This window comes from Sciurus carolinensis, chromosome 8 (genome assembly GCF_902686445.1).
Source record: "Sciurus carolinensis chromosome 8, mSciCar1.2, whole genome shotgun sequence".
Lineage (NCBI taxonomy): Eukaryota > Metazoa > Chordata > Mammalia > Rodentia > Sciuridae > Sciurus > Sciurus carolinensis.
The window spans coordinates 78,404,767-78,423,362 of NC_062220.1; the positions used below are offsets into that span (position 1 = coordinate 78,404,767).

The 18,596-nt window shown below is 34.1% G+C and overlaps 1 protein-coding gene and 1 pseudogene across 11 annotated transcripts in view; one reads left to right on the forward strand and one right to left on the reverse strand.

The window, feature by feature from the left end:
- Hdac9 (histone deacetylase 9) overlaps positions 1-18,596 on the forward strand; it is a 701,371-nt gene that overhangs the window by 87,232 nt on the left and 595,543 nt on the right. The window lies entirely within an intron of this gene.
- LOC124992038 (uncharacterized) lies at positions 4,526-4,643 on the reverse strand (annotated as a pseudogene).

Consider the following 18,596-nt stretch of genomic DNA (forward strand, 5'->3'; position numbering starts at 1 on the left):
TTCATCCACTGTCAAATTTTACTTCTCTTGCACTACCAATAAATAGTTCTCCAATGCAATTAAGTGGTAACATTTTTAGACTTACAGGTATCATACTAATTGTGCTTCTTTCTTTACCGGTTGGGTTCTTTTATTAAACTTGTCAGTAACACCTTAACGCAAAGACTATATAATTTTGCATCTTTGTTTAGGTCCTCTAGTCTTTCGTGTATTTGTTGGATTCAATAAATAACTGTTTAGCTTAGGATACAGAATAATTAGTCTTCATGATCTTATTATTGTCTACAGTTTCCCTTATCACTCTCCCCACTACGCATACACAGAAACTGGTGGCAATTAGTGCTGGGAGTATAGCTGAGTGATAGAGTACTTGCCTAGAATGCCTTGCACAAGGCCCTGATCTCAATTCTAGTACCACCAAAACAAAGCAAGCTTGTGGAAATTTAAACAAATAGGTTAGCATAAAAACCTCTAGTTTGATCAGACGGCTGGTAGGTGAAATGGCATGAGATAGTTTCTACCATGAGGTTGGGTATGAAATAGAGCCGGACTTAAATTCTGACTGTCATTTATTAGCCATGTAGGTGGATAAAAATTACTTATCTTAACCAAGTTTACTTCATTCCTCAAGTAATCTTTGCAGACCTGGTAAGCATTACATGAAATCATGATAATAAAACAAAAGTGTGAAGGCCTTCTGAGGTGTTTTATCACCCTGTACCATCTTTTAAATATATTAGCTCCACACAGTGACACATGCTTGTAATCCCAGCGACTGTGGAGACTGATGCAGGAAGATTGCAAGTTCAAAGCCAGCCTCAGCAAAAACGAGGCACTAAGCAACTCAGTGAGACCCTGTCTCTAAATAAGATACGATATAGGGCTGGGGATGTGGCTCAGTGGTCAGGTACCCCCGAATTCAATCTGTGGTACCCGCCACCAAAAACAATGTTTACATTGCTTCTGAGTTTCTGAAAGAATGATTTTAGACTAACCCAGAGAACTCTCTTTGAATATCATTCTTTGTTTCAAACGTTATTTCCTTGTGGCAGGAAGCGATAAAAACACATGGCACAGACAGCTAGTGACTGAAGAGGAAGTTAATGGTGTTTGTTTTTCCTCCAGAATTAGTAGTTCAAAAATTAAAAATAAAAATGTGTCTTGCCAAGTTTGTCACATACACATACACAGAATGCTTTGATTACAGGATTACAATGGTCCTAAATTTTTGACATTTGTATTTCTTCAATATTTATGCATTCAAAACTTTTTAACATTTAAAACTTTCATGCTCTGAATTTTATTTTATAAACTGTAATGATTAAAATATCCAAATACCATAAAATACACGTGGGACTTATTTCTTCTTGACCCTCTAGACTTAGAAACCAAGAGAAGTTTTAGAGTAAAGTATTTTGAAATTATTGACAAGCACAAATATTACGAGGATCCTGTGTAGAGGTTGTATTTTGGTCTTTGAGGAGACCAAATTTTAGGTGGTTTTAAAGCTATGATGAGAAAAGGTAAACAAGGCCTTTCTCCAGATATGTAATTGAAAAATACACTTGAGTTGTGATTGGAAAGTATTGCTTGACTCAAAAAAAAACCACTCATTTTTTTACCAGAGATTTCCTGCAAACCTCTGGTGATAAGGTGGCGGGGGATGCTTCAGTGGAAGGTGGCAGATTAAGCAAATCTTCAAGAGTGACCATAGATGCTATTTTAGAAAGTTAGAATTTTTTTTTTTTTTTTTTAATTTCAGGGAACAAATTCTTGGAAGGGAGACTACAACTTCTTTGAAATGTCTTTCATTTAATTAGAATCCAGATTTATGTCATTAGTTGCTGCTGCATAATATCATTCTGACTTTTGCTTGGCTATTGCTAGATGATTTATAAAGATTCAAGTGTACTTTGTTATGGGTAAATGGAGTTCTTTGGGTAAATGTTTAACTTTTTATTGCGAAACCCCTTGTGCACATTTCCATTGTCAAGTTTAGCAGTAGCAAACACCCTGGGAAAATCACTTTTAAAGCCTTTGAGAGGAAAGCATCATGGGTATTTACTGTGAGGAGGAAGGGAAGGCAAATATGTAGGGTTGTGTCATTTTACTCAGGAATCAGCTTTGGAAAGGTCATTGAGGAAGTAGTATTTGGGAGGGGTGGATATTTTTAGATTGCTTTTAAGTAAAATTATTTTTTTTAATGAACTGGAAAGAAATCATCTGGTTCAGTGTTTTCCAAACTGCATGTCATGTACTATTAGTGAGTTATGAAATCAATTTAGTGGGTTCTAATTAAACAGTGGAATAGAAGAGACTACAAAACAACATACCCAAGTGCACTCACATTTTAGGATTAAGTATTAATTGATGAAACTGAAGCTGATGTTTGAGTTTTACATAGATAAGCGTGTCTCTATGTATGTGTGTGCACACTTTTTATTATGAAATGTTTTTATGGTGTGAATAGTAGTTGAAAAAGCTGAAGGTCACTGACTGGGTTCAACTCCCATTTTACAAGTGAGAAACTGAAGGAGGCTGATAGTTTAGTGTTTCTCTTTGAGGTGGCTTATCTGTCATCAGGTTGTCTCTTTTTTGAATTTCTGTTGATTAGCTATTAATAGTCTACAGTCTTCCCCCTCCCTGCATCATGCTTTAGCATTCTTGCATTTTTGTGATCATGATCTAGATTAAAGATACTGATTATGGGTAGATAAATGATCACCAAGTCTCTGAGCACCATGTTGGGTAACTGTACTACCAGGTGGGAAGAATAGAATATTTATAGCTCTTGCTATACAAGAGGTCAATTATTTTACATAGGAAAAAACAGATGGAAAGCTGTAGCAATAATGTAGTAAATTTCATCCATAGTTACAGATAATCTTTATTAGCTTCTACCATTTGTTTCAGTTCACTTCAGCAAATATTTATTGAACTTCTACTTTGTGCCAGGTATTTCACCAGCTACTTAATTGCTCCTTTTTGAGGAATGAATAATTCATGTAACACATTGATCCCTCTCTTTGTTTGCAGTATATGCCAGGAGATTTATTGAAGAAATGAGGTTTTCTGTTCGTCAAAGAAAATAGAAATGTAGCTCCATGATTTATAACACAGTATAACTCTTTGGAACTCTGTTATGTTTTATCTAGTGTGTTAGTCAGCTTTTCACCACTGAGAAAATCTGCTTAGAAGAGGAAAGATTTATTTTGCCTCATAGTTTCAGTCCATGGTCAGCTGGCTCCACTGCTTTTGGGCCTATGGCAAGGCAAAAATGTGGTGGAAGGGCATGGTGGAGGAAAGTTGATTACCTCAGGAAAACTAGGAAGCAGAAAGAGAAAGAGCCTGGGGACATAACCTTTATGGATGACCCCAGTGACCTACGTCCTCCAATTAGGCTCACCTTCTAAAGTTTCTACTACTCCTAAGTGTCAACAAATTGACTCCATCAATGAGTTAACCCACTGGTGAAGTCAGAGTCCTCATGATCCAATCACTTCAACAAAGCTCCACCTCTGAGTATTTCTACATTGGGGACCAAGCCTTCAACACAGGAACCCTTGTGGAACATTCCAGATCCAAACCATAACATCTCGAAATGTTCCTAATGTGTTGCACTCAACTTTTATGCATTATAAAGTCCTGCAAAGATCACCTGTAGAGTCCACCTTAAATGTTTTTCTCTATCTTTACTTTCATAACACAGTTTTATCGAACTTTCCTCCTATAGCTATTTACACAGTGTCAGTTCTGCACCATGAATGGATGATTTTTTTTTTCCCTGACAACCTGAAAATCAAGGCAGTAGGACTGAGAGGGCCAGTATCCAGATGCCATGTGAAGCTTTGTCATTTCCACATTGATATACTTTTTGTTTGCCTTTCTGTGTGTCAGTTCCTGAAGGTGGTGATCTGTTTTCTGCTCTCCTTTTTGTTCTTAAAGTGTCCATGCAAACAATATCATTCTACCTTTTGCTTGCTTATTAGTTGAATGTTGACCATATGACTGACTGCCTGAGGCAATAATAGCAGCAGAAAATAGTCCCCACATGGCACCATCAGCCTCTTCTTGATATCTGTCAGTGCAAAGAGAATGCCCGTTAGGTCCAAGCCCAAGGAGGGAGATATATGAAGAGTCTGCTCAGTCAGCAGGTCTAGAAAAACTACTTTTTAGAAAATTTTTAATTGTCAATTATTTTAATCTTTACTGTTTGGAAAGATCAGATGTAATCTTGTATAGCCAGTTTTACTTGCATTCTTGATTACTCATGATTTTGAACTTTTACCATATCTTTATGGTATTTTCTCCCCACAGTTTTGAATTTGTGTCCTTTGTTCATTTTTCTTTTATGCTGTCCTACTTTGATTTATAAGACTTTTGTAAATTGTGTTTGATTTTACCATTGTAATCCTTCTCCATTATATACTTTAGTGGTGTTAAGTACATTCATTTTATTGTGTAACCATCACCACACACCACATCACCACAACATCTCCAGAACTTTTCCATCATCCCAACGTGAAATAAACAGATGTTATGAAATGGGTGGCAAAGCCTTAACCATGTACAAGTATGTAGATCTGAGGGTCTGTTCCATCTTTGTCAAGGGGAATGCTAATCCCCCTCCCTTCATAAAACTCTAGAAGCACTTCTTGAAGATATAATCCCTTAATCAGTTATCTGGTTCTAAAACTGACATAATTATTGCCACTTCACTTTAAAAGCTGTTTTCATACATTAAATTAACAATTGAACAGCTGTTCTCATAACCATCTTAAATTGAGCAAGTTCTGTTTTGTGGACTCTTTATAGTTCCTCCACTTTTTATTTAATCTACGGTGTTTGATGTTTTTCTTGCTTGCCACTGTGGTATTTCCAGCTGTGCATGGAAATTAATTTTCTATTTGAATAGACAATTCCAGGAAACTATCTATTAAGGTTATAGGAGGCAAAGAGAATGTTGCTTTTCAATTATTTTTTGTGGTGTTCCTGGCATTATGAGGGGGTGAGAAGGTTGACTTAAGAGTTCATGATTGACAGTTTATTTTTGTTTTTAAATTATATTACTTAAGTAAAATAAACTTTGCCACAGGTCATAAAAGTGACCAATAATAGAAAGTATGTGGCACTGAGGACTGAAACCAATGCAGCAAAATAATTCCAAATGGACCTTCTGTGGACTCTGAAAACAGTTTGGACAACATAACTGTGTATCTGACTGATTTTGTGGGGAGCTCAAAATCTGAGATTCAGAGAATCTTATCTAAAAACCCTAAGAGTGAGTTTCGTATTGGAATTGAGAATTTATCAGATTTTAAAAAGATAGTATGATTTTTGAAATTCACTATGTTTTGAAATGGACCATTTACCCTCAATTATTACCTGGCACCTTCAGATGACTCCCCATAATAAAAAATGTTAATATTTCTACAGTGAAATTCAAAGATATTAATACTAAATGAGATAAATTGAGATAATAAATAACTTTATATCTGCTTATGCCAATTTTGATGAGTTTAGATTTATCACCAAATAAGTTCTGAAAGTCTTTTGTTCTTTAGGATCATGGACAAAGGGGGATAAACAATATCTCACCTATGCATTAGGGACTTCCAGCTCCCTTGGTTAGAAGCAGCTTAGCTGCACGTTCCAGCCATGGCTATTCCTCAGTCACTCATGTTGTGGATTTGACATTCTCAGTGTTATAGACAGTTTTGCTTCTAGGGTTCTATACCTGCTACTCAATGACTCCACTGCTGAATTCAATCTCTTTCAGCTGTTTTGTACCATTTTTGTTTGACATTTTTGCTCTTATGTGTAAATGTCTCATCATACTTTAAACACCCAAATTATCTAATCCCTTCTCTGTTCCTTTGCACTGGTTATTTTCAATACTTTAAATGTCTTACTTTCTTCTTCCTGCTGAGTTTATTCCTTGTTTCATTATTCTAATAGTAAAATGTAGTATTTTCCTGTTACTTTCTCTATTTCCTTAGAGCTTTGAATCTACCTTTGTTATAGCATGCAGGGCATTGCTCCATAATTGTTTTCATATTTTCCATTATAACATAAGTTCCTTGAGGATAGTACCTCTTTCTGTATATCCATTGCCCTGCACAGTGCTGGCATATCACAGATTCAGAGTTTTTAGCCCAAGATAAATAGAAGGGATGTATTTGGAGACTGTGGGATAACTTGGAGACGAGGGAAAGAGAGATACACAATAGAAATAAATAATGAGAGAACAAGGCAGGCTAGTGTAGGGTATAGTAGTTTTGTTTAGGTTATACAGATGCATGGAGTAGAAAATTAAAAGAACTGAATGATCTGAATAATTAAGAAAACTTCACGAAGGAGGTAAAGCTTGAGACAAACCTTGGCAGGTGTTTAAAACTGGGATAGGCAAAGAACATATAATACTGTCCAGAGAAGGGGGAGTATGTTGAGATAGTAGGTGTTGATGTGTGAAGAACCTATTTAAATCAATGACTTTTTATAATGGAAGTTCCAAATTAAGAGAGTAATAGAGGAAAAAGGTCAGTTCACCAATTGGGTCTGGATAATGTAGAACAAAATATAAGAAAAAGAGTTTTTCAGAGTAAGGCCATTGTGAATTAAAGAACAATGTAGGAATGATATGGTAAGAACAACTTTTCTGAAATTAAATGTGCCATGGCGTATGTAGTGATGTTTGAACCAAAGATGAAGACAGAATCAAGATAGGGCAGGTTTACATCCATTTCCTAAAAACAAGTAGGAGATTATAAGAACTTTAATGAGAAGATGGTGATGAGCTTGGACAAAAATGTGGGAAACTTTTGAAAAGTAAAGCCATAATGGTTAATTTGTCCATTTGACTGGGCCACAGATTGCCCAGATATTTAGTTAAATATGACTTTGGGTGTTTCTGTGAGGGTGTTTTGGATAACATTTCATTTAAATTACAATTAGGCTAAGTAAAGCAAATTGCCTTCCATAACCTGGGTGACCTCATCCAGTTAGTTGAGAATCTGAACAGAATGAAAAACTGACCTCTGCCTCCACTCCCTTGTAAGAGAATTCTCCTGCCTGATGACTTTCGAACTGGGATTTTGACTCTTTCTGATTCTACAGCAGCCTGCTGGCCTTCAGACTCCGTCATGTGAGTCAGTTCCTTAGAATCTCCCCCACCTCTCAGAATTCATATGTATCTCCTTTTGGTTATGATTCTACATAGACCTATACACATAGGATATGGAGTCTGATTAGTTAATGGGAGTCACAGGAGGTGAGGAAAGAAATAGTACTTAAAAATTGAGACTGAGGGTTTTAGAGAAAAATAACTGTAGTAATAGGAATGGGGAAGCTGAAAAAGGCAGTCGATTTTAAGTTAAGGAGATTATATTTGTTTTTGATTTTGTGGACTTGGAAATGCTATTGGAGATTCCATGAAATGATTTGAAACTGCCATAGTGAGATACGTAGCTTGTTTGGGTGAGGCTAGGTGTGGTGTCTTGGAATCTCTAAAAGCAGGTGAACAGAAGTCACAGGATAGAGCAAAGTCCAAAGTGGAGTGAGAGAGACAAGCAGGAGGTTTTCTAGATGAGCATTACGGGGCCAGAGAGAAAGATGGGCTGCTGGTATAGAAAGGATTTGGTGGCAGAGCTCTTGTTTGACTTAGATTTGTTAGCCTCCTTCACTACAAAGTGAATTTCATGAGGCTGGAGATCTACTCACTTCTGATTCTCAGCTTTAAATGTTGTGCTTAAGGTACTCAAGATCCCTAGACATTATTCCTTTTTTTATTTTTCACTAGAAAACCTTTTAAATGAAAACTGGAGCAGAAATTAGGATTTCTTTCCTCTGTGCTTTGCATTTAAATAGGTTTGTAGATTGAGATTTGACATTTTAATTTCTAAGACTTTGGTTTTCTTTTCCAAAAAAGGAGGTTAGATTAAAAATATTGACTATTCCCTGTAGCTCAAAAATTATGGAGAAAAATTTCTGTATGCCAAAAATAGTTCAAAGCTTCAAAAATGTCCTCAAGTAAATTCAGAAAATAAATAAAATTTTATAGCAAATTATCTTCCTTGCCTCTTTTTGAAGTTTTTATTATTTAAATATCAATCAAAGTATTGAAATTTCATATAATCTTGTCAAGATGCAACTTTGGGCTGAAATTATCTTCCCAAAATATTACATTCGTGGTTTAAAAATAATTCTTTATAGAGGACCAAACCCTACTTTATATAACTTTTAATTAATATAGCTTTTAATATTAATATGGCTATGAAAAAGAAAAATAAATACAAGCAGCATTTCCTTTTAAATTTCTAAGATATAAGGAAATTTTGATTCTTGTGAAAAAAAAATTTTTTTCTATTACAAACCTTTCAACTCTTAAAATGTTTTCAGAGACTCAGTGTGTAATAGATACTAAGGGAGGAATCACTGGTTCAAATAATCCTATGTGTTTAACATACTTCATCCAAAATTCTGTTGCACCTCCTGTTATGTTTCTAGATCTGTGTTAACATCATGCAGTCCCACAATATCCATTTTAAATTAATGCAAAGATACTTTCTCTTCTGAATGGCACATTCCTCTAGGCTATATTCACTTTTGATATTTGGTGAATATATGATATATAAATTATAGTCCATATCCTTTAACAATATTTTTCCTAATTGTATAATTTGAAATATGAATTTCCAAAAACAATTTGGAAAAAAATGACTTCTTTATTTTTAAAATATACCACATGCATGAATGTTGATATAAAGTATTTAACACAGAAACTATTGAGCAGTTGGGAAATATATGCCATAAAATTTAATTCAAAGGAATTAAATTACTATCATTAAAAATAACATTCTTTTATCAGATAGAACTCTCTGGGCCCCTAGAATGTGCACTGTGGGTTAGGTATTGGTTATCATCATAGTTTTCTTCCTGGTATATGAGGGTACTTTCCATGTCTGTGGCCATCCACAGTATAGGACTTCTACCTGCTGATGTTGCTTTTATTTATTTAATATCTCTTTTATTTGCTTTGTTGCTCCTCAATTGAGGACAGTTAACAGCTAAGAATTCTGTCAGATAATAGTGTCACAAAAATAATAAGACATGTACTTTTCTGATAACAATTGCTCTGTCTACAAAGCAATTATCTAGAAATATTTACTTCCAATAGAGATACTTTAAAATTATTTACTTCCCACATTTTCTAAATTTCTGGTTTTCTTGTGAAGTATAATAATTTATTCTTGGATTTATTTTATTTTATCTGTATTTTTGAATACAAGATATTTACCATTCACATAGATCAACTGGCCTCTTTGTCTATTGGTATTATATATAGTTGTATAGATAATAAGGATCTGCTTCTATCTGCTTTTAGTGTTTCCTTTGTAATAAGAAATATAAGAAAGTAAAATAATAATAATAAGATCTACATACTCAGAAACATAAAATATTGGTAAAACTTTTGTGATAACTTTGCTCCATTTATAAGTCACACTAATGACTGCTTTGCTTCTCAGTAATTTTCCATTTGTAACATTTTATACCTGGTTACACAAATGTAATGCAATTGAACAAGAAAACAATTATCTGTCTCGTGGAAATAATGTACTTATCTCATTGAAACAATTGACTTGTTTAAAAATACACAGAAGTTTTAGTTCTGCTCAGAGTGCGGTTACGTGTAATTTGTAATGAATTTCCAGGAGGAATTAAAATGCTCTATTGTAATTGGATAAGCTATTGAATCCACTGGTTGTGAGTGATAAATTTTGGAGCTTAATTCACCTCTCATACAAACTTCCATGTGGAGCTGTTTTGGATTTTTTTCAATAATCTATGAATTTTGGCTGGATGTCTGGAAAACTGCACTCGAGACTTTGTATTCCAGAGAAAGCTTTGAGTTGACTTGTGGGTTCTGTCAGTGGAACATTTCAGCACTTTTTGGACTATTTCAAATGTTTCTTGGAATTTTGTGTGGCATTTGGTCCAACTTATCTATAGGATCATATTGTATTCCAGATAAACCCTAAAAGTTATAATTTGTAACTAATGTGGGACTTTGTTGGGTTTTGGTAGACAGCTAACACCATTGGGCAGTTGAAGGTTTGACATTATTAATGATACTTCCTTCTAAGGACATAAGTACTTAAAACAATAATACAGAGAGGGGCTACAATTCCTTAAACAGTGCTTATTTTTCTCGTATCTGATCTTTCTCACAAAAAATAATATCCTATTTCAATTCCTTATTACATATATTTGTGTATGTTTTTTAGCAATTTCTAAAACTTCCACAGATCAATAGTTTATTTATTTATTTTTTCTTCTTTCTTAAAGCAAAATGACCCTGGCTTTTGGCTGACCCCTGTCTTTTGATGTAGGACTGATAGGGGTTTTCATTTTTCACTTTAAAGTTGTCACCCAAGCTAGTTAATTTTGGTTGCAACGTCATAGAATATGGATGGTGCTTCCTAGGAAAGATTTGGTATAGCCCCCTTGTTTTACACACAAGGGGGGCCAGGCCCACCCAGTTCATTAGTTTTCCCAGGAAGCCGTGGCACTGCTGGGCTGCATGTCTTTGAAGACCTTTTCGACTGCTTAAAGATCTGACCTCCATTCCCATCTTAAATTTTGTATATCTGTGTAATTTTCCTTAATACCTTTTTAGCTCCCTAGATATACTTCACATTAATTTGGAAACCAGAAAAAACATTTGTTTCATATCTTTTTGGGATTTCAGAGTGCTGTCTACTATTCCATTCTCTTTAGGTTCTGAGCCACTAAGACACCAGTATAGGAAAAAGAAAGGTATTAGTGTTAACAGCTCTATCACAGTGATTTTGGGTTGTAGGACACAGTACACCAAAGGCTGAGGCTGACTTTCTGTGCCTCCCCCAACTTCCTGTTGAATTTTCACCCCTTCACAGAGAAGTATGGAACTGTGGGTTCAGGGTCCAAACCCTGTAGAGCAGTCCTAAGGAAGACAGAGAAACCAGCACCTCAGAGAGACCCAGGAGCCAAGGGCCTCACCCAGAACCCTTTCTCCACTCTGGCCAAGTAAAGCAGGCCTGGCTCTAAGAAGAGGAAGCAGTGTTTTTCAGTAGCTGACCATTTGGTAATGATCTTCATCTTTTCTTTCTTCTTGGTTTATGACTTCTGTTTCTACTAGCATTCTGAAACCAATGTCATTTACGTTTCTTCTCCTTGCATGATGAGTTATTTTCCTATTATCCTCTTGAATACAGTTGAAAAAGCAAAGGCAGTGAAAGAAGCCTAGGCAACTACTTATTTGCAATTGAGGAAAATAAATGAGAATTAGATAGCTGGTAATGAGAGATGGCACTTTAAGAAATGTGCGTGGAACACTTCACAGGAATGGAACATGAAGAACATTTCTGCTCTCTCCTAAACAGGCCATTCTTCTTCTGACATTTTTTTGAGAGGAGAAAACTGGAGAAGACTTTTACTTCTCTATTTACAGTCTTTGTTTAAGCTCTAGATTGCTGTGAGAACTCACCATTATATATTAATAGATGTATTTCCAACTGTTTATAGGCAGATTCCAACAAGCTTACTTTGCTTTCATTTTCCTGTGGACTTAAAATTAAGTAAAATGTTAGATGACAGATCTATTGGATTTTTTAGTTGATCTATATGTGAAGATTTCTACTAGGTTTCATTGTTTTCTTCCAGTTATTTTTTAAAATCTTGTTTCTTTGCCTTCTTCATTAACTTTCTTGAAAATATTTGCCTACAAAAACCCAAAGACTATTTAACAGTTTTCTTCCTATTAGGGGATTTTCCCTACTTAGGATTTCTTGTCTTGTGGAAAATGTTGCACCTGTGTACAGACACTTGTACTTAATTTGGAGGTAAATTAAAAGTGATTTAAAATTCTAATGTTCTAGATGCACTTCTCCTTTCCTGCTGTTCTTATACCTACTAGGCTTTGCTTCCTCTCAGTAGGCTGAAGGCCATTTAGATAAAGAGTGAATTGCAGACTAATAGATTTAAGGTTTAAGATGTTCCAGTTCCATTCTTGGAATTGAAATCATCATCTTTCAGATGATTTATCTCCAAAAGGTGATTTAACTGACTTTTCTGGAATCACCATTGTGCTTTTGTTTAGCAGGTATGTCAAGTATCTGTCCCAGTGCAAACTGAGAAGTGACAAACAGAAAATAGCACAAAAGTAGTCCCAGCAAACATCAGGCGATGCCCAGGCAGCAGAGCATGCTGGGAGAGACTGTGGGCTCTGGAGCCATGTGCCTGTGTTGAAACTCAGCTATAACACCAAATTTCTTATCTCTGTGTGTTTGCTCATCTGCACAATGGACATACTAATTAAAATATCTACCTCAAAAGGAAGATCTTGTGAGGATTAAATGAAATAATCCAGGTAAAGCACTTTAGAACAGTGTCCAGGACATTGTGTATGCTTTATAAATGTTAGGTGTTAGTCCTGTATGGGTATGTGGACCCAGGTTTCTCTATATTTTCAAGTGTTTTTCTCAGAAACAGTATTATTCAGGAAAACTGGGCTAACAAGATCTTTTCTGAGGTGTTCCTGGCTTGTATTTTTATTTACTTAGTATTTTGTTTGTTTTCAGTTTGCAGTGCTGGAGATCAAACTTGGGGGGGGGGAGGTGCTAGTTTAGCCCATATACCCATACCTCTCCCATTTCCAGCTTATATTTTTAAATGTGAAGGGTGCACCAAAGACTTTTGAGTCTCAGCTTTGTGTAATTTAATATTAGTAAATAATCTGGGCCCCTTGGTAATCTGTGTGAAGTAATTTGGGGATTTCAGGCAATTTATTTCCCACTGGAAAATTATATAGATTGTCTTCATTGCTGGCATTCATTTTGGCACTAAATTTTGTCCAGTATTCACAGTTGCTCAGATTAGAAGGGAAATATTGAGAAAGTAGTCTTCAAGTTACTGACTGATCTAACCAGGCATAAAATGGTTGTGTATTTTGGAGACATATAGCATCATCTAATACCCAGAGGCATAATATCCCAAGGTGAAAATTCCATAATATTGTATGTGTTTGTGGAAGAGGAGAACTGAAGGAAAAATTTTGAGGGAATCTAAAAGTTTTACTTTAGTTTGTATAATAATTAGCTTGGTTACATAAATACCAGGAAAATAATTAGAATAACAGATTATGTTGAATGCTTAAAGAATTATGTTTGACAACTTTTAATTTTCTTTCCTCCCACACACCACTTCCTAGTTTGTTTCTGGCACACCAGATGTGCCTCAACACAGTGACTGATCCAGTAGAGTTTTGTGAACACCTGTGATGTGACATAAAAATTTTTTTTTCATTTTGGTTACTGTTAATGAAAGTCACAGAAAGTAATAGAAAGAGCACTGTAATTTCAGATAATGTTATACAGAGATATAAGGGGTAGTCTGCTTTGTCTATAAACCTACCCATCAATGTTCTTTTTTAAAAAACTAACATTAAAACTGTGTCTGAATGGTGAATGTAAACACATAAAAGGGGATTGTAACCTTCTTGCTTTTCCTAGTTAGATACCAATGAGCTACTACTGGGCAGAAGAATGAAGCAGTATGATTGGTAGGGAAAAGTGAAAATGAAAAAGCAATGAGAAAGTTTCTTCTTCTTCTTCTTTTTTTTAGTACTCCTTTTATAATATTCCAACTTCTTCAAATAGATCAATTTATGTAGTAGTTTTTTTTTTTTTCTTCCATGATTCTGGGAATCAAACATGAACCTCATGTATGGGAAGCAAGCACTTGGCCACTGAGGTACATAGCCAGTTCTGATTTGCTGGGTTTTAGCTTAAAACTAACTTTAATTCTTGATTTCCATGGGGAAAATGCATTTCATTTTTGCTTTGTCCATTGTGGACTTACTACCTTAATTTTTTTCTTTTATTTTTAGCCTTTTTAAAATTTAAATGTCAGAGCAAGTACTACAGTTCAGAAATGGTGATTTTTCTCAAAAAGAATTAGTTTTGTTTTTAGTTTTGACCTTACTGTGATATTTTCATATATCCCTAATTTTGACATCTATTAATAATTTAAATAATAACAACTAATAATTTTTTTCTTATCTTTTAATTATAGAACAAATAATGTTATAATCAGGAACTATATCAATCTACCAACTTGCAATTTGTTTCCTTTATTTTTCAGGGCATGTTCCTTTTCAACTTATAGTGTCCTTTACATATATTATACACTTTAATGACTTTGTAATACTGTATCTTTTCAAGAGTGATTGTTTGATAATCCATAATTATTTAATCATTACTATGAGACCATAGGTGTTTCTTTGTTTGTTTATTTATTTATATGTTGGTACTGGGATTGAACTCAGGGGCGATTGACCACTGAGCCACATCCCCAGCCCTTTTTTGTGGTATCTGGGATTATAGGCATGTGCCACCATGCCAAGCTAGGTGTTTATTGTTAATGTTTTGCTGTTATAAATTACATCAACACAAACATTTATCTGAATTCTCTCTCTCTCTTTGGAATTATTTACTTGGTTTATAGTTTCTCACCTCAGATAGCAATAATGTATGGATTTAAGAAACTGGACAGTGTTGGATGTATTTAGAAGTTTTTATATTTATTCAATAAATGTAAGGTGGTACCTAGATGTTGTTTTAATTTGCCTTGCTCTAATAAATAAAATGCCTGCATGTTATTTTTTTCTTTTAGGCATGCTTAATAATTTAGTGTCTTCTTGTGCAAGTCCATGTTATTGAGTCATTTTTCTTTTCCATTTTGTTTTTCTGTCAGATTGATTATCTCCTCTATGTAACATAGAAATCAACTTTTTATCTCTTTTGATAAACATTTATGTACTATGCTTTTTATTTTTAACTTGATTACTTTTCTTACTACAGATTAAACTGTTATATAACTTTTCTCCTTTTTTATTGACTCAAGTCTTAGAAAGTTGAAAGTTGACATTCTGTTATAAAACCTCAGTTTATGCTAATTTTTAGTGAGCTTTTATATATGCAGCTAAATTTCATGTATTTTATATGTATACACACATACATACATGGCGATAGAAAGGGATAGACTAGTATTACTAATACTATAAATTTTGACACATTTTCCCCGAATTATCAACCATTTGTCAGTATTATTTATTAAATAATTTTGAATTTCCTTTATATTGTATTATTGCATGCTTATATACAATTAAATATTTTAGTGTGCTCCATTCTTATTCATTGACCTATTTCAATTTGCATTTCAAAACTATACTATTTAAATTATTAATGCTTTATACTATGTTGAATGTTTTTTCTTTTTCAAATATCATTGAGTTTCTACATGACAGAAAAAAGTGTACATATAGAAATTAAAATTACTCAGTTTTCCCCCTTCTGGAAATAAAAGTCTTGCTGGAAAAATGGGCATGCAAAAATGTAATTATACTATAACATGATAAAAATCATGAAGGAGAGGTGAACAAAGAATTGTGACTGAAGAGTATATTTTTATCTGTTTATTTTTCTCTAACATATGTTCTAGATAAAAGTTCTGTTATAAGTTTAATTGCTATTTTATTATGTCTATAAAATAACTGGAAAACATTTGGTTTCTTTTTATTGTGTGATCTTCTCACTCAGAATTAGTATGTCATTTGTTTTTGTTTCTCAATTAAGATCCATAGTTTTCTTTAATGTGAAACACTTTTTAGAGAAATTTCAAGTTAAATATGTCCATGGTATGACTATTATTCATGATAGTATGCAAATAATTATGTATTTGGTTTATTTCTTTCTAGAAAGCCTTTATTTTGGGTCTAACATTTAGAGTAATTTGAAAGACATACTCCCTTATTTGTTTATTCATTCATTCATTCATTCAGTGTGGGAGCTCATTGTTCATTAATAACACTTTTGAGACTTGATAAGATGTAGCATACATGAAATGATAAATGTGCAAGTCTTTGAGGTTATTTTTGAATAATAATTTATTAGCAGTTAAAATTTTGAATAGTTAATTTTTCAAATCAGTGATAACCCAATGAGAAATTCTTGTGCCAAGAAAGTCATAGTCTTATGAACTTGGAATTATGGAACTATATAATATATGTTTCATAGTCATGGAAACCTGTGACTCACTATTTCTGGCAGGTGAATATATTTTCTATCATTGCAGCTGTTAATTGGCAATGAGGAGGGACAAAAGGTGTTGAATTTTGGAAAATAAAACTTAAATAAACATCAGATAATTAATCATTTTTGGAATTCTGCTTGTATCAGTTATATTAATCCTGCTTTTTTAAATGCAGAAAAAGTTTATTCCATTATTTTAATTTTCTAAACTGTGCTTTATTTAAAAATATTTTTGTATTTGCAAATTAGGTCAGGAATAAGCGAGATCTTAGTGACGTAAATAAACAAATCCCAGTGGAAGATTGTTTTTGAACTTTCTCTTTTGTGTAATTCTTTTTATATAGAAGAACACATCTCTTGACCAGGATCCCATTATAAAAAAGAAAGGGTAGGAGTGTGTGTGTGTGTTGGGGGGTGGTGAGTGTTCCCAGAGAGACTCCTTGAATTTCAGCCTTTTAATTACTTGATTATTCTTGTGGTTACAGGGATAAAAGAATAATGAGGAGTTTGTTTTCTATGTGAATCATAAAGGATAATATGGGTATACATAGGGCCATTGACTTGAATAAATGGATAGCCTTTTAAAAATACTTTGGAGGGGAGTATATGTTTTCTTGGGACACATGGAAATTGTTTTAGTGATCCAAGTTCCATGTTTCACAGGAAGTTCAAGTACAGGAAGAGGAGTGGCAGCCACTTGATAATAAAGTTGGTTTAAGTGTTTATCTTGTATTTATTCACTACCTCATTCACAAAAAGATTGGGCATTCCTTGTAAGAACATCCTCAACCTAATAATGAGAAAATGTATATAGAAGAAGTATAGTATCAAGGAAAAGTATAAGTAGGAAATCCTAACTGGAAAAAAGAAAATAAATATTTGAAGACCTATGTGGTTGTTTTGTTTTGATTCATTATTTATTGTGACCCTCAGTTTTCTAGCAGCTATGGCATAGTTAGATGGATATAGATACCATGTCTCTTTGCTACACACACACACACACAATACACACAGGTGCTCACACGTGCACACTCACACATTTATTATAAGTATTAAAATGGTTTGTTTTACTTATTACCAGATGTTTGTATTTATGTTATTTCGAAAGAGCAAATCGCATTGATGTTCCTTAGGGGCAGCATAGCAATGTGAATCTAATTGCTAAAAGATATTTCTCATACAGACCTTTATAGATAATGAACCAAGTGATGTGCTTAATAGTGATTCTCTTTGAACGAACTGGCTTAGCTGTGGGTGATTCCAGAATAACCTATTCAGTTCTGAATTCAAGAGCGGAGTGCCAGGAAATGTTGAGGAGAGAGGGGCAGACATGATGTAGAAAAATTACCAAATTCTCTATCTGAGAGACAACTTCAAGTGTTTCTTGTTAGTTACCCAGGACACCACCTTTTACATTGTCTATCTCATTGTTGGGCTTCCTCTCCTACCCTACCCTGCAGCAATCAAAACAAAAAACAACTCCCCTAATCCAAAGCCAGTTTTAATTTATGGGGTGGATCGTATCACCTGTATTTGGAATGCTTTAGGTTATCTCCTTTAAATTGTAAATGAAGTCAACATGGGTATAAAGTGTAGCAAGACAACTTAAGGAAAAATTTGATATGTTTGTCAGTGAGAAAGGAAAGCAAGCTGAATAATAAAAATTAAGCTAGCATGAGCCCCATGGAAAACAATTAGAAAATGTATAAATGTATAAATAGAGAATGTATAAATTATGTGGCTTCTAAGTCTGAAAAACAGTCTTAGTACAATACTGAGTCAGAAATGGCCCCTGCCTTGCTCAGGCATGCATTTTCTGCATTTTGTTTTTATTATTTGTAACTTAATTGTTCTTTAATGAAGTCTTAATCCACTGATTAAGTAACTTAAAACAGTTACATAAACAGTACATAAGTAACTGTTATTCCATATTTAGCATGTGTTTTTGTTCTTAAATCTCATTTTGTTTATTTATTATGTTATTCCGAGGTTCCTTTAGTCCTTTTGGTCTGTGGGCATGGATAGTTTAATGGAAAGAGCTAATGACTTTTCGGTTTTGTGACCTTTAACTTTCTGCTTCAACAAAACTTTAATCACCTGCTTACGTAACTGGCATTCTGCTAAGAGCTTTTTCACATCTTATCACATATCATTTCCTATAATAAACTCATGAGGTAAGTCCTTTATGGCCCCCATTGAATATGAGAAATGCTGAGCCTCAGGGAGAAACTAGCTGGGGGTCACATTGCTAGATGGTGCTGAATTTTGTCTCAAGTCCAAAGTCGTTTGTCCTTGAAGCCAGTTCTTTTATGGCCATGTCTCCTGCAAAGCGCGTCAGACTTTTACTTAAGATACTCTCTGCTTTTTGTTTATTAATTAATCTTGTGTGAAATGTAATCTATTAAATCTAAGAATGCTATTGTTATCTGGGCCAAATTGCAGAACTGAAGTACTGAGATGCAGATCTGA